General features: G+C 40.7%; 1 pseudogene; it reads right to left on the reverse strand.

The window, feature by feature from the left end:
- Positions 1-15291, reverse strand: part of LOC117521202 — a 31997-nt pseudogene extending 16706 nt beyond the window's left edge.
- Between the last annotated feature and the right edge of the window lie 253 nt (positions 15292-15544).

The following is a 15544-nucleotide window of genomic DNA, read 5'->3' on the forward strand; positions in this document are numbered from 1 at the left end:
GATGTTATTTAATTTATATGTTAGCACATATTAGCTCCACAGTTACCTCATGGTTACTGAGGCAATAACCCGGCCATAATTTTTAACACCTGCACTCAAGCCACCCATTATGAAAGCCACTGCCCAGTCCATAAAAATATGCTTTAATAGAACACCCAAATCAAGGTTAGTCTGTTAACTTTAGCTTGCTTGGTAACTTGTTTGTGCTTCATTTGTCCTGCCAAGGTCACACAAGGTCTTTCCTACTCTCCACCCCTTTATCCATTTATGGGATGGCCAGGACTGAGTTGGGTTCAGCCACTGCCAACATGGCAACACCAGGAGCTGCACTATCTGAGCTTCAAATAAGCTCCTCAAAAAACCTTTGGGCGATGCCACAGAGGGTTTGTCCAGTATATAAACAGTTTATGCATGCGCCCAACAATGTGCATTGTGAATCACTGGGAAAGCATTATGGGAATGAAGTTATTTGGAATTTTTAATGCAGTTGGCTTGCAGAAACCTTTATTTATTTATTTATTTTATTAATTTCGTGCATAAAATGTCCGAAAATGGTGAAAAATGTGGATGTTTGCCAGATGGTGCCTTCAAATGTCAGTTCCACAAAACCACTGAAAACCGCATACTACGAAGATATTCACGTCAAACTTCTCACCACAACTGTATGTGAGAATTTGATCATTTATGTTGGACCACAGAACCAGTGAAATACCAACAAGACTGGATCAAACTTTTCTAATGCCAAAACACAACCAATGGGTCCAGTATTCCTGTTAATTTAGCTAAATAGGACATGCTATAAGAACATCAGCAACAAATATCAGGTTGCTGTCATTTTGCAGTAGCCACTATAAATAAATACACAGCAGTGAAGGGATGACACAGCTGATGTTTGAGAAGCAAAACAGCTGTTAACTTGACAGACATCAACCTATTTAAATAGGAAGAGGACATGATGTGGGCACATTACCTTTAGTGTCATGTCGTCCGAACAGGAAGCCAGTAAGCTGCCCATAGGATTCCACTTGATGGCATTCACCTCATTCTGCAGCAAACATCAACGATAGGAAAACAACTATAAACAGCACGTCTTACAATTGTACACAGGTAGATGACAATTTAGAATTATCAGCTCATAAACGTTTTGTCAACATAAGTGTGCATCGTCTGGCTAATGTCAGATTTTACTGTCCATCAAGAGCATTTACTACCAAAATGAAGCTGTGAATTAATTTTACAGCAAGTGGCTGTAATGCAAACAATGTTTTTATATTTAGGATCTTCTTTGCTTTAATAGTTTATCATTTGTGTTTTTAAGCAATTTCTGCTGAATGAAATACCTCAAAGTAAAGGTTTATTACTTCGGAACAGATAATAAAGGAGTCATTTAGGCCCCATAACAAAACAAAACAAACAAAAAAACATTAGTTTCCCATATGGATGTTGTGAAAGTGTCGTGACACGGACCCACAACAGGGGGCGTAAATGAACGGACAATGGATAAGCCAAAAGTAACAATTTAATGTTGTGAATTGCACAACGACGTACAGACAATAACAATATAGCGACTGTCAATCATACACCAGGTGACGTGTGGGCAGGCTTGACGATAGAAGACGCCTGGCGAGAGAAGAGCCGGATCCCACACAGCTTCCACTGCCAACGGAGCTGAAGAACACCGGAGCCGCCAAGCCCTGCGCCCCAGGTGGCCGCTGTCTTCAGCAGTCAGACCCGGTACTGCTGGCAGAGAACAGAGACAGTCCTGATGAGTGTGAGGTCGCACACTCAGTAATCCCACAGTCTGTATTCGGTAAGGAGGGAGCACCTCCACCTCCAATCACACACTTGTGCAGCTCCTGTCTAACCACTTATCTGGTTGGGGTGTGAAGCGAAGCCGTCGCTGATCACACCAAACGCCAATCCCACGGATAAGGGAATCACCACAGGAAAACGGCTGCAAAAGAAGTTCAGACTATTACACAAGGTTTTGTTCAGCAGAGAAAATTACCTGATTGGTAGTTGATTTCTGGGCGAGGAGGTGGAGTCGCAGTCCGGCCTTTATGGAGATGGTGATGAGTTGGCTGAGTGACAGCTGGTGCTGATGAAGAGTGACAGCTGTCACTCCCAGTGGCTCCGGCGCCCTCTCGTGCTTGAAGCCCGCACTCCAAGCAGGGCGCCATCTGGTGGTGGTGGGCCAGCAGTACCTCCTCTTCAGCGGCCCACACAACAATGGAAAAGAAATGGAAAAAAACTTACAAGAAGTTCTCAATCTCAGTTTATTTATAAAGCACTTTAAAATGCACCAACAACCAAAGCGCTGTACACAACAAAAACAGGCAAGTTAAAATAATTTAATAAATAAAAAGTTACATTTAAAAGCAAAAACACACACACACACAAAAAAGTTACATCAATTCCAGTACTAAATCTGTATGTTTGATATGTGTTGTGCTTGTTTGATATTACACATATCTACTAAGGATTCTGTATGTGGAATTACCGTCATATATTGTTCTTTTAAGTTCCCAATTTATATAAGTTACATATTGTACAAATTTACTAAGGATCTTATATCTGGCTTGACTGTCACATGCATTACTTACAAGTTCCAGATAAAACAGATACAAACTTCATACAATTTATGTATATCTTTTCCCGCATCAATTTTTATTTTTATTTTTTTGGGGAATTTCATTTGATACAGCTGGGTGCAAGAACTGGCACATCTGCTAGGTGGCGAGTATGCTTTAACCGAAGATGGTCAAAGTTTACCGAGCTGGGCCTGGAAATTGAATGAATGAATTTATTTTTTCGGCACACAGATGAATAATGTGACTGAAATGGTGTAGGGAGAAGTGAAACTTATAAATACCCACCCCTTATACCAGGGGTAGGCAACCTGTTCCAGAAAGAGCCATGAGGGTGCAGGTTTTCTTTGCAGTGGCTGCAAAGAAAACCTGCACCCTCATGGCTCTTTCTGGAACAGGTTGCCTACCCCTGCCTTATACCATAAAAATAATGAATGTATACATACATAAATATACAGTATATACTCATAACAACAATACCAAAGAAATGTGCACTTGGCAACAACTTGCCACTTGTTACCATTGACAACCACACACACAAGGATGACTGCCGATAAAGCCAAAAAGCTGAATGGTACAGGGTGAGCGTTCTCCCCCGAGGCGACCATGAGTGATATTTACAGCCAGTGTGCATGTGGTATACTGCACAATAGAGGTAGCTTGGATGCTCAGAACAACGGTTACAAGGTCAGTTTTTCCTCAGGGAGTTGTAGCTCTGTGCTGACACATTCTATTCCGTGTGCCTTCTGGCAAACTGCAGCTGAAATTTCACATCTTTTTTTAAAGAAAATCCTCTCGTCGCATCAGACAAAACAAAACAAAAAAATCCACCCTCCCTCATGACTTTTTTTTTCTGATGTCAAGGATGAAAAACTTTTTTTTTTTAAAACTGGGCCTTTGTATCAACTGAAAGAAAACCTTTTAAAATGTCTGAAAAATCAGTTGGCCTCAAGTTTAAACAATCAGGTTCAAGAATGATGACAAAAATCACAAATATTTAGGCAAACAGGATTTAACTTAATGTTATAGATTTTATAAAAAAGAAGAAGAAGAAGAAAAAAGATTATTTCAGGAAACAACCAAACATCTCCCTTATTAATTAACTTCTGTTAACACACAGACACACACACACACACACACACACACACACACACACACACACACACACACACCACACACACACACACACACACACACCACACACACACACACACACACACACACACACACACACACACACACACGGGGAGAACATGAAAACTCTACAAACAAAATGTATGCATGAGGTTGAATCCACAACCTTCTTCCTGTGAGTGAGGCAAAAAGTAGAGACCACTGTACCACCACTCTGCAACTACTGTGATATTGCCAAATATGCAGTCTCTTAACAGCAATAAAATGTAAAATTGCTGAGATTTGGGGGGGGATTTGGCACCAATATTGTCCATTTTGACAGAGAATTGTGAGTATTTTGTGTCAAAACTGGTACTGTAACTGAGAAAAACAAAACACAAACTAAAACAACTCCACCTAACCATCATACAAAACAAAGTGCAGCTTCACACAATTTTCCACATCCTGTGGAAGAGAAATGAGTTGAGGCGGAGAGCAGACGTGAAAGTATGCTGGAACACAGTGGTACGCCATACTGGGAAGAGATATACTGTCCTATATAGCTGGTATGCAGGGGTACATATCGGAAGAGAAACTTTCACCCCTGCAACATCTAGTGCAGTGTTTGACATAAAACAAGTTTAGAAGACAAAAAAAATAAAAGATGACAGATCGGGAGGTCTGGGCGGCTTTGCTTGAGCTGCTGCCCCCGCGACCCGACTCCAGATAAAGCGGAAGAAAATGGATGCATGGATGAAGGTTGAATCAGCGCCCCCGCTGAGGAAGAGGAAGACTGTGGAGGGTGAAAAGGAGGCCATTTGCGCTTTAGGCTCCAAAAACGCACACACTAACGCATGCATGCACGCTAATGCACGCGCGCGCACACACACACACACACACACACACACACACACACACACACACACACACACACACACACACACACACACACACACACACACACACACACACACACACACACACACACACACGGGTCGCCTCCCACTGGAGTCCAGCGCACGATCTGAATTAACACACACTTAAGGGGTCAACTTCAGTACTGACAAAACTGGCCAGTGTGGCTGTTTTGTTTCAATTATTTTATTTGAAATTTTCATGGAGAAGAGCTGCGTAAAAGCAGTGCCGCGTTTTGGATTCGAGAGTGCAAAGACTGCCTTTGATTGCTTTGCAGTGGTTGGTGGTGGTGATGCTTGCAAAGTTGTTTTTGTTGTGATAAATAGCGCTGTGTGGGTCTTCCAGGAAAAAGGCTGCATCTTGAGCTTGAGTTGAGAGTTGAGCTTGAGACCAGAGGATCCTCTGTTCAAATCCCAGCCTGACCGGAAAATCGCTAAGGGCCCTTGGGCAAGGTCCTTAATCCCCTAGTTACGCCCGTTGTGTAGTGAGTATCTTGTATGGCAGCACCCTCACATTGGGTGAATGTGAGGCAATACTGTAAAGCGCTTTGAATGTCTGATGCAGATGGAAAAGCACTATATAAATGCAGTCCATTTATCATTTAAAAATTTTATTACAGTTCTGCATATACAGCACATCAACCTGCTGCTCATCCCTGCTCACCAACACTAACAGCATCTGTTCCGCAAGAGGCGGATCCAGGTTTATAGGGGCTGAGGCCCCCTACTGGTTTCTCCAGACACCACAGTTTTTTAAATAATAATAATAATTATTATTATTATAAATTACTGTTCTGTTTGACAAGAGCCTGGCTTTCTTTTTGTGTTGCCATTTCACTCTCCACTCATTTTGGATTTTACCTGACAACAGAGACAGACTTCTCTGTCTTCAGGTTCACCCATTCGAGGGCTAGACATTGAACACTTTTTGCCACTGTAACTTTGAGAAGTTACTGGCCCCACCAAATTACTGCCCCAGGCATACATGCGCAACATGAAATACAGCAGCTGAAATCTTTAAATTCTGACGCAATTTCTTGCATTCTAAGGCTAAAATTAACGAACATACAAAATTGCCATTAGGTTACAACTTGCTTGTTTATGTATTTTAGGTCAAGGATAACCAGCACCAACATGGAACATTGATAGGACTAATATATTTGGGAGAAACTATGGCTATTACCTAACTTTGCTGACTACATTCTGGACTAACTCACCATTCCAGCAGGGGGCAGTAAATCATCTTTATATTAAAAGCATGAGTGCGTGCGTGATTTTATTTTGTGAGTTCAATTCGGCATTTTAACGTTTCCCATAATCCCCCTGCACTTCCCAGAATACACCGCGGTGCCAGCAGAGTTCCTGCATCTCACAGCGCATGTAAACAATGGCACAGCAAGGATGTGAATGGCACTGATTCAGCGAGTTCACAAGCGATTATGATGACACGTTCTCTCAAGTTGAGAGGGTTATCTAGAGGAGGTGTAGCACCTGTGATAAACTTCTTCTTGTTGTCTATACTTCAGGAGGAGTGATTACATTGTGCCCTGAACTGGAACTCTGCTGAAACCGACCTCTTGCGTGAGTCACGGACCACGAGACGGTGCAAGATTCACAACTGCAAAACACAGAATGTAAATACATAATATAATTGTATATACCCTAAAAATACATGGATGACACAAGAAAGTGAAAACACATTTTCATTGTGGTCCATTTAATGACAAAATAGAAGAATATAGTATGTAAGTATAGAAATAATATAAGTATATAAACAATAAAATATAATAACACTGGTCAACACAATTTTTCTTATATGGAGTTTTTCAACAGATGTTGGATAATTTGGGGGAGTTTAATGTGTATCTGGTGTTAGTTTTTCCCAATCATATCACGTTTTTGAGATATGAAAACAATATCTTCTAAAAATCTTATATTTTATGCTGAAAGTTAAGATATTTACATTGTGTTTAAGCACCCATACAATGGGGAAAATAAGCATTTGATACACTGTTGATTTTGCAAATTTTCCCACCTACAAAGAATGAAGAGGTCTATAATTTTTTATTGTAGGTGCACTTCAACTGTGAGTGACAGAATTAAAAAAAAATACAATCAGAACATCACATTGTATGATTTTTAAATAATTAAATTGCATGAAATAAGCATTTGATACAACAGAATAACAGAACTTAATATCTGGTACAGATTTTCTATTGAGTTCAGGTCTGAAGACTGGCCAGGCCACTCCAGGACCTTGAAATGCTTCTTACGGAGCCCCTCCTTAGTTGCCCTGGCTCTGTGTTTCAGGTCACTGTCATGCTGGAAGACCTAGCCACGACCCATCTTCTACTGAGGGAAGGAGGTTGTTTGCCAAAATCTTGCGATACATGACCCCATCCATCCTCCCTTCAATACGGTGCAGTCGTCCTGTCCCTTTTGCAGAAAAGCACCTCCAAAGTTTAATGTTTCCACAACCATGCTTCATGGTTGGGATGGTGTTCTTGGGGTTTTACTCATTCTTCTTCTTCCTCCAAATACAGGGAGTAGAGTTGATACCAAAAAGCTCTGTTTTGGTCTTATCTGACCACATGACCTTCTCTCATGCCTCCTCTGGTTCATCTAGATCAGGGGTGGGCAAGTTGTTCCAGAAAGGGCCAAGAGGGTGCAGGTTTTCTTTGCAGCCACTTACTCCACCAGGTGATTTCACTGATTAATATCACTTTGAGCAGATGGAATTAGTTAATCAGTGAAATCACCTGGTGGAATGGCTGCAAAGAAAACCTGTACCCTCTTGGCCCTTTCTGGAACAAGTTGCCCACCCCTGATCTAGATGGCCCTGTAGGACTTTAAACCATGATGGCGTAGTGTGTTACTAATGTAATCTTTGCAACTGTGGTCCCAGCTCTCTTCAGGTCATTGACCAGGTCATCCCGTGTAGTTCTGGGCTTTCTCAGAGACGAAGCGAGAGCTTGCATGGATCCCAGACTGAGGAAGATTGCCAGTCATCTTGTGTTTATTCCATTTACTAATAGTTGCACCAACTGTTGTTGCCTTCTCACCAAGCTGCTTGCCTGTTGTCCTGCAGCCCATCCCAGCCTTATGTAGGTCTACAATTTTGTCCCTGATGTCTGTTGACAGCTCTTTGGTCTTGGCCATGGTGGACAGGTTGGAGCCTTGGACAGGAGTCTTTTATACAGATAACGAGATCAAACAAGTGTAATTAATACAAGTAATGAGCACAGAATAGGAGGGCTTATTAAAGAAAAACTAACAGGTCTGTGAGAGCCAGAATTTGTGCTGGTTGGTAGGTGACCAAATACTTATTTCATGCAATAAAATGCTAATTAATTATTTATCATACAATGTGATTTTCTGGATTTTTTTAGATTCTGTCTCTCACAGCTGAAGTGTACCTATGATAAAAATTACAGACCTCTCCATTCTTTGTAGGTGGGAAAACCTGCAAAATTGACAGTGGATCAAATACTTTTCCCCAATGTGTATGGAATAATATTTGCAATGGAAGGCAGCTACTCCCTTAAGAATGCATTTCCAAAACTACTTTTATGTTTGCACCCTTTTTAAGCATATACAAATACTAAACGAGTGAAATATATTGAAAAATACAATCAGGAACATTATGCTCATAACATGTAAGGCACAACAGAATTTTTTTCTTAGTTTTGTGCATGATTAGTGGCGCCAAACTCGTAAGTGAATGAGCAACCTTTGTGTAACCCACAATAAGGAACATGCAGATTGCAAAAAACGTGATGTGATAGAGGAAATCTGAGCACAGATTCAGATTCAGCACCCCAAAATTACCCTAAATCAGTTCTCAAAGTCCATGCAAAAAACAAAACAAAACAAACAAACAAAAAAAAAAACAACTGCTTTTTTTCCGGGCTGTTGTCCGGGTTTGGGTGGTTGTAATTAAACATATTAGAGTTTCATTCATTCAAAGTGTTCTGTTCTGTTTGTGTCTTCTTCATTTCCTGCAGCTTCCTGCACCAAGAATTTAAAGATGCTCATGAACATCGCTGAAGATCGGTAACAGCTAAAGGCCGAATGCACGCTCTACTTCTTCTTTTGAGTTTATTGGCGGTTTGCAAACCAACATGGTGCATTACCAACACCAACTGTTTGGGTGGGAAGCATTAATGGATTCTGATGTATGCTATATTAATAAAAATTGTGGAGATGAGGGAGGGGAGGAAAAAAGTGGGGGAAATTACATGGAACTATATTCCCTTGAATGAGCCTGTTCAATGCACGCATGGACAAATCGCTTCTGGGCCAGGGGGCAAATGGAAATGTTGAGCCCTGCATTCATTCCTTAGTGACACAGCTGTCATTTCACACATATGCATGGGAAGTGGTGCCTGTTGCCATGGCTAAACAAAAGCTGATAGGGCCACTGACTCATCAATCAAATCCTCTACTAGAATTACAGGGATGTCACTGGGAAGTAAAGATGCTGTTTTAGGATGCTATCTTGTGATTTGCTGAACTTAGATCAGGAGCAGCATTAAAACTTTTTTTTTCTGGAGGAGGCAAGAGTTCCTCTAATATCCATATAATCAGGGAATAACCCTGTTGTCTGATGATTTGCGGACATTAACTCTGGATTTTACAGTCGAAAATTGACTTTTACCTATTTGCGACCGTGATCCAGCATTAACGTCCACAAATCATCAGACACAAGGGGGTTATTCCCATTCTAATCCAATTCCAATGTTTGGACGGTTTATTTTTCTGTAAGTAATTCGGTCGGTCAATCCTTGTGAAAGGGTGTGGTCGGTTCGTCAAAGCTTATCGTCACAACAGTGTCTTCATGCCAAACTGGAAATTCTGTGAGCAGACCCACAGATTTCTCCATCTTGTCAGCTGCATTGAGTTAAATCCACGGTAAATCCATCAATCAATCTAGTTAAATCCATTAAATCCATGCAGTTCGGCATCATCCTCGCTGCTTTAGTTTCTGTTGCTCTCGGTTTTAATATTTTGCCACCGTTTACGTGATATTTTATGGTCTGAAATCTCACACGATTAACCAATCAGATTGAGAAAAGGTGACTACAAAATGTTTTTAATGGGATTTACAGGGTGCTGGGTCCACCCAGGAGCTGCTGGGGTGAACCCAAAAATTATTTGGGTATTTGGTGGATGGAATCTTGTCCAGTGACACCTGTCTTACCATGTGTCCCTGGAAGGTCTTGACAGGCCTGTCCTGTCCCAGCTTACACACATGAATGCACATGTCTGTGCTGCAGGAGGCAAACGTGTTGTTGCTGTGCCAGTCAATGTCCAGAGCAGGTGCTGTAGAAGAAGTAGAGAGAATGAGTATAGAGATCCTACAGTCTACTCTGTGAACTCAATATTAAATACTGACTCAAGAAATTTATTACAGATTAAAAAATGAGAATTTAGTCGCCTTGCTAAATGACACATTGATAGTAAAATCTAGTTCTGAATACAGACATCTTTCCCGGTTTGCACAGAAAATTAAGCCCATAAACTTACAAACACATTGGCTAAAAATTTTCAAACCCGAGAGAAATATACTGTGATCTTGAAAAGTGCAGCTTGCACCCTGAATGTGAATATATTTACAGACGTTTCCCCCCAATTTTTTTTGGTCCTTTGAAAACTCAAATTTCAAGAACTCAGAATTGTTTTCCAAGATATAAAAATCCTCTGCAACATTTCTATCTTGGAAAACAAAATAATATGCACAAGAGGAACAGGAGAACAGTGACAAATTCCAAACTCTAAACACTGTAAAATGAGATGTAGAACAACAACAACAACAACAAAAAAAACCCCACAAATCTAAAATAATGATCACAGAGACCTGATTTTTTTCTGTCAGTCAAAACATTTTACAACTCCAATTTGGGAATTTGGGAACAATGAAGTTGGGACGTTGTGTAAAATGTAAATAAAAACAATACAATGATTTGCAAATCCTCTTCAACCTATATTCAATTGAATACACCACAAAGACAAGATATTTAATGTTCAAACTGATAAGCTTTATTGTTTTTGTGCAAATATTTGCTCATTTTGAAATGGATGCCTGCAACACGTTTCAAAAAAGCTGGGACAGTGGTATGTTTACCACTGTGTTACATCACCTTTCCTTCTAACAAGACTCAATAAGAGTTTGGGAACTGAGGACACTAATTGTTGAAGCTTTGTAGGTGGAATTCTTTCCCATTCTTGCTTGATGTACAACTTCAGTTGTTCAACAGTTCGGGGTCTCCGTTGTTGTATTTTGCGCTTCATAATGCGCCACACATTTTCAGTGGGCGACAGGTCTGGACTGTAGGCAGGCCAGTCTAGTACCCGCACTCTTTTACTACGAAGCCACGCTGTTGTAAAATGTGCAGAATGTGGCTTGGCATTGTCTTGCTGAAATAAGCAGGGACGTCCCTGAAAAGATGTTGCTTGGATGGCAGCATGTGTTGCTCCAAAACCTGGATGTACCATTCAGAATTGATGGTGCCATCACAGATTTGTAAGTTGCCCATGCCATGGGCACTAACACACCCTCATACCATCACAGATGCTGGCCTATGAACTTTGTGCTGGTAACAATCTGGATGTTTTTTTCCTCTTTTGCCCAGAGGACACGATGTCCATGATTCCAAAAACAATTTGAAATGCGGACTCATCAGACCACAGCACACTTCCACTTTGCATCTGTCCATTTAAAATGAGTTCAGGCCCAGAGAAAGCGGGTGCATTTCTGGATGTTGTTGATGTATGGCTTACGCGTTTCATGATAGAGTCTTAACTTGAACTTGTAGATGTAGTGACGAACTGTGTTAACTAACAATGATTTTCTGAAGTGTTCCTGAGCACACACGGTACATTAAATATCTTGTCTTTGTGGTGTATTCAATTGAATATACATTGAAGAGGATTTGCAAATCATTGTACTCTGTTTTTATTTACATTTCACACAACGTCCCAACTTCATTGGAATTGGGGTTGTACAATCCTTCAAAAATGAAGTGAATTTTCAAACTTAGAGTTGAAACCTATCCAGTATTGATTTCAGACATTATTTTAACTTCATACTTTCAGTTCTGCCGTTTTGAGGACACATTTTCCCTCATCTTCTCTTGTTCCTTACCCCACAATGCTACGTTTTACTGATGTGTTCAGTACCACAAACACGAGGCCCCACAGTGACGAGACTCACATAAAAAGTGTTAATTACAAAACAAAAGCATGCAAAATACAACACTAATAACTGGGGAAAAAACACAAACAAGCAGCAAGTGACCATGAGCCCACAACAGAGACTTTAAAAATGAAAGAAACAGACAAACCAGTTGATTTTAAGCTATAATTCCTTAGATAAATGTACATATACCTTAGGCTAAAAAAACAAAACAAAACAAAACAACAAAAAAACTCCCCACAACCTTCAAAAGTATAATAAAAATTGTCACTGTCCATATATTTATGCACCTGAGCCAAACTGGGTCACAGTGTATAGCCGTTCTGCATGTTTTCCATTTCTCACCACTGTGCAAACATTATAAACAGGGTCAGAAGAGTTTAGCCAGTCACCAGTTGGACCGGGTGTTCAGCCAATCAGCAGATGGACTACGGGAACTCCTGACCGCACTGACGACTGTCACTCACCTGAGTGGAAGGGAAATTGTTGCTTTGCTTCTCCTGTGCGGGCATCCCAAATAACTGTCGTCTGTGAAAAGAAAGATATTTGGATCATTTCCACACAACTGCCTTCAGTCATGTCACAAAATCAATATGTAGACACAAAAAATATATAGATTGCATGTGTTTCTCCACATTTGAAAATAATAAAGTCACACCAGGTTGCCATGAATAACTTGTACAACTTCTCAGAAAAACATATAAACAAACAAATCCTCATCTTTTTATTATTCCTGCATAGTCGTATTCCAGTATTATTAACATCAACACAGTTTACACAGCATGTCATTAACCTTAAATACACTTGATGGCAACACTGAACAACAGACAGTCACACAAAAGTTCTATAAGTGATTTTTGGTCAGTTAACTTGTGTCTGTCGGTCATTTTTAATTATGCAGATCCTAAAATAAAGTTACACAAAACCAGGACCATAAGTATTTGGACTGTGACTGCATGCTTAGTTGGGCTCTGTGTCATGGAGTCGGCGCAGAAAGGAGGAGGAGACAGACAGAGCCAGATGTGTGGTTCCACACGGCTCTTGTCTTGCTCATTTTCCCAAACATCAGGCACATGCAGCAGGTGGAACACCTGCAGGAGCACACTGAGGAGCATTGGAACAAGGCTTTTAGCCGACTTGGTGTCACTGTCCTTTTTCAGCATACTGCAGCAATGAAACTGAATGCGGTGCAGCAGGGTTTAATTGTGCGTGTGTCAGAGAAGAACGCTGTCACACTATGTTAAGGATCATCACTAATCAAGACGGATCAACATGCTCAGTTGCGACCTCCACGACATGAGGCGAAATGAGGGTAGTGCCTGACATTTGTTGAAGATTTTTTGACGACCAAAAACATGCTCCACAAAAATCACGCACCAACACGCATTATTAAGAAACCTATTCAGATGCATTAAGTCACATTTTTGGTCAGTTAACTTGTGTCTGTCGGTCATTTTTAATTATGCAGATCCTAAAATAAAGTTACACAAAACCAGGACCATAAGTATTTGGACTGTGAGATGTTTTGTAATTTTGCTTCTCTGCCACAATGGAGTTGAAATAAAACACTCAAAATATGCCTGTAATATATAATTTCAGCTTTAATTCAAGGGGTTTAACAAAAATATTACATTAACCATTTAGGAATTACAACCATTTGTTTACACAGTGCCTCCCTTTTCAAAAGGCACAAGTAATCAGACAAACTAAACACAACTTAAATGTTGTCCATTCGGCTGCTCCCATTTCATTCGGGGTCGCCACAGCGGATACAGCCAGATCCACATTGGTATTTGGCACAAGTTTTACGCCGGATGCCCTTCCTGACGCAACTCCAGTGTAACCTGGAGAAACACACACAGTCGCTGGTGTTCCAAAGAGGTCTACCATCCAAGTACTAACCAGGTCCCGCACTGCTTAGCTTCACTGCTGATGGGATCAGGCTTACACAGAGCAGACCAGCTAAATACAACTTAAGTAAGTAAATATAAATAAATAAAATACAAATCACAACTTCTACATTCAGTTTTCTTAATACAAGTCAAGTATGACAACATGATATTTCAAAGTCAATGAATCTATCTTGGACTCCTTTTAAAACATCCATTTTCTAACCCCGGTTATTGGTCACAGCGGGGCTCTTCCCACCTACGATTACTTTGAGTCAGCAGTTCAGCTAACCTGCATGTCTTTGGAAGTGGGAGCAAGCCGAAGCAACCAGACAGAACCCAAAGAAACACCATGGAAACTCCACACCGGAAGAATTCAAAGGTTGGATTTGAACCTGGGACCTTCTCACTGCGAGGTAACAGTGCTAACCACTAAGCTTGCAGCCCAACAAGAAGGTTCCCAGTTCAAGGCCACTTGAACCTTGTATATCTGAAATTGTGCCAGAATGGCATCCTGTGTAAACATCATGCAAATCCATACCGGATCCACTGACATGAACTCAAACAAAAAAGGAGAAGTCAAAATGTTTGGTGCACTGACTCACACCTCCACCATCTCATAACAGTGCACCATTTCTGAGACACTGTGGGCTTGAACTGTGAGAAAATAGCAAAGAGAATGAGGTAGTTCAAGGTTTACTTTGAACATAAAAAAAAAAAAACCTTGCAGAATTTCAGCACACAGAAATAAGACGTTATGCTACACTGATAGGCTGAAAACTCCTAGAGTGCACTTTATGGTACTGTATGTGGCGCTGCCCCTAGTGGGGGATGGTTATTGTGGCAATCTCTCAGAAGTGAGGAAGATGGTGTCTTAAGCCTGGGTTGTCGCAGTAACTCGAACACAAACTGCGCCACGCTGTTGTTGCTAAATTTTGAACTTCTTGAAATTAGCGCCACGCTTAGAGAGGAGCCTCGTTAACTGAAGATAATGCCTCTAAGAGCCACTCAGAGCCATGAACCTACCACGATAGTTGAAAAAACCCTCTCGTAGCAAAGAAATCATGCTGCGTGGCTCATTATTCATCCTTCATTATTCGGTGGGACCTAGGCTTTACTAGACTCCCAGATGGGACGGTGAATGGTAAAGGAGAGCAAACAGGCACGTCAGTCTAGATGCGTGCATGTAACAGAAGAGTAGCGAAAACGAGCCTTTATAAGCAAAGTTCTCACGATCTTTCAACAGGTTAAAAAAAAGAAAGAAAGAAAAAAAAAAGCTAAAAATTAATGCAACTTACCTTATCAACACCAGCGCTAAGGATGAAGTTGCCTTTCTTGTTCCACTTGAGTGCAAATATTGGACCCTTATGCTGTCCTAAAGTACCGGCCAGGCTACCTGAAAATATAAAATAAATTAATTAATAAATTAATAAAAAAAAAAAACCAAACTTTAATCCAAATTAAAGCTCAGAGGTTTTTTTTTAGCATTTATTTTGCTACATGAACATGCACAGATCTTTACAAAGTGATGGGGTGGAACAGCTCGGAGACTTACCATCCTTTCTTCATATTCTAGCAAAGACGTTTCTCATTAGCTGTGGAAATCTTGCATGACCTTGTTTTTAGTTGCATTTACATTGTTTTTAAAGGTTGACTACTATATTTCCCAAAAAGTATATTCTGCTTTAACAGAGCCTTTTTTGGTGTAGTTAGCCTGGGCAGCTGCCTAATGCTGCGTTTACACATAACGACGACAAGTCACGAATGCCACGAAGTTTACATTCTTGGCCGCTGATCACGAATGTGATGATTTGAGGCAGAGGCATCAGGTGTCCTCAGGAACTG

Source organism: Thalassophryne amazonica, chromosome 12 (assembly GCF_902500255.1).
Source record: "Thalassophryne amazonica chromosome 12, fThaAma1.1, whole genome shotgun sequence".
Classification (NCBI taxonomy): Eukaryota; Metazoa; Chordata; class Actinopteri; order Batrachoidiformes; family Batrachoididae; genus Thalassophryne; species Thalassophryne amazonica.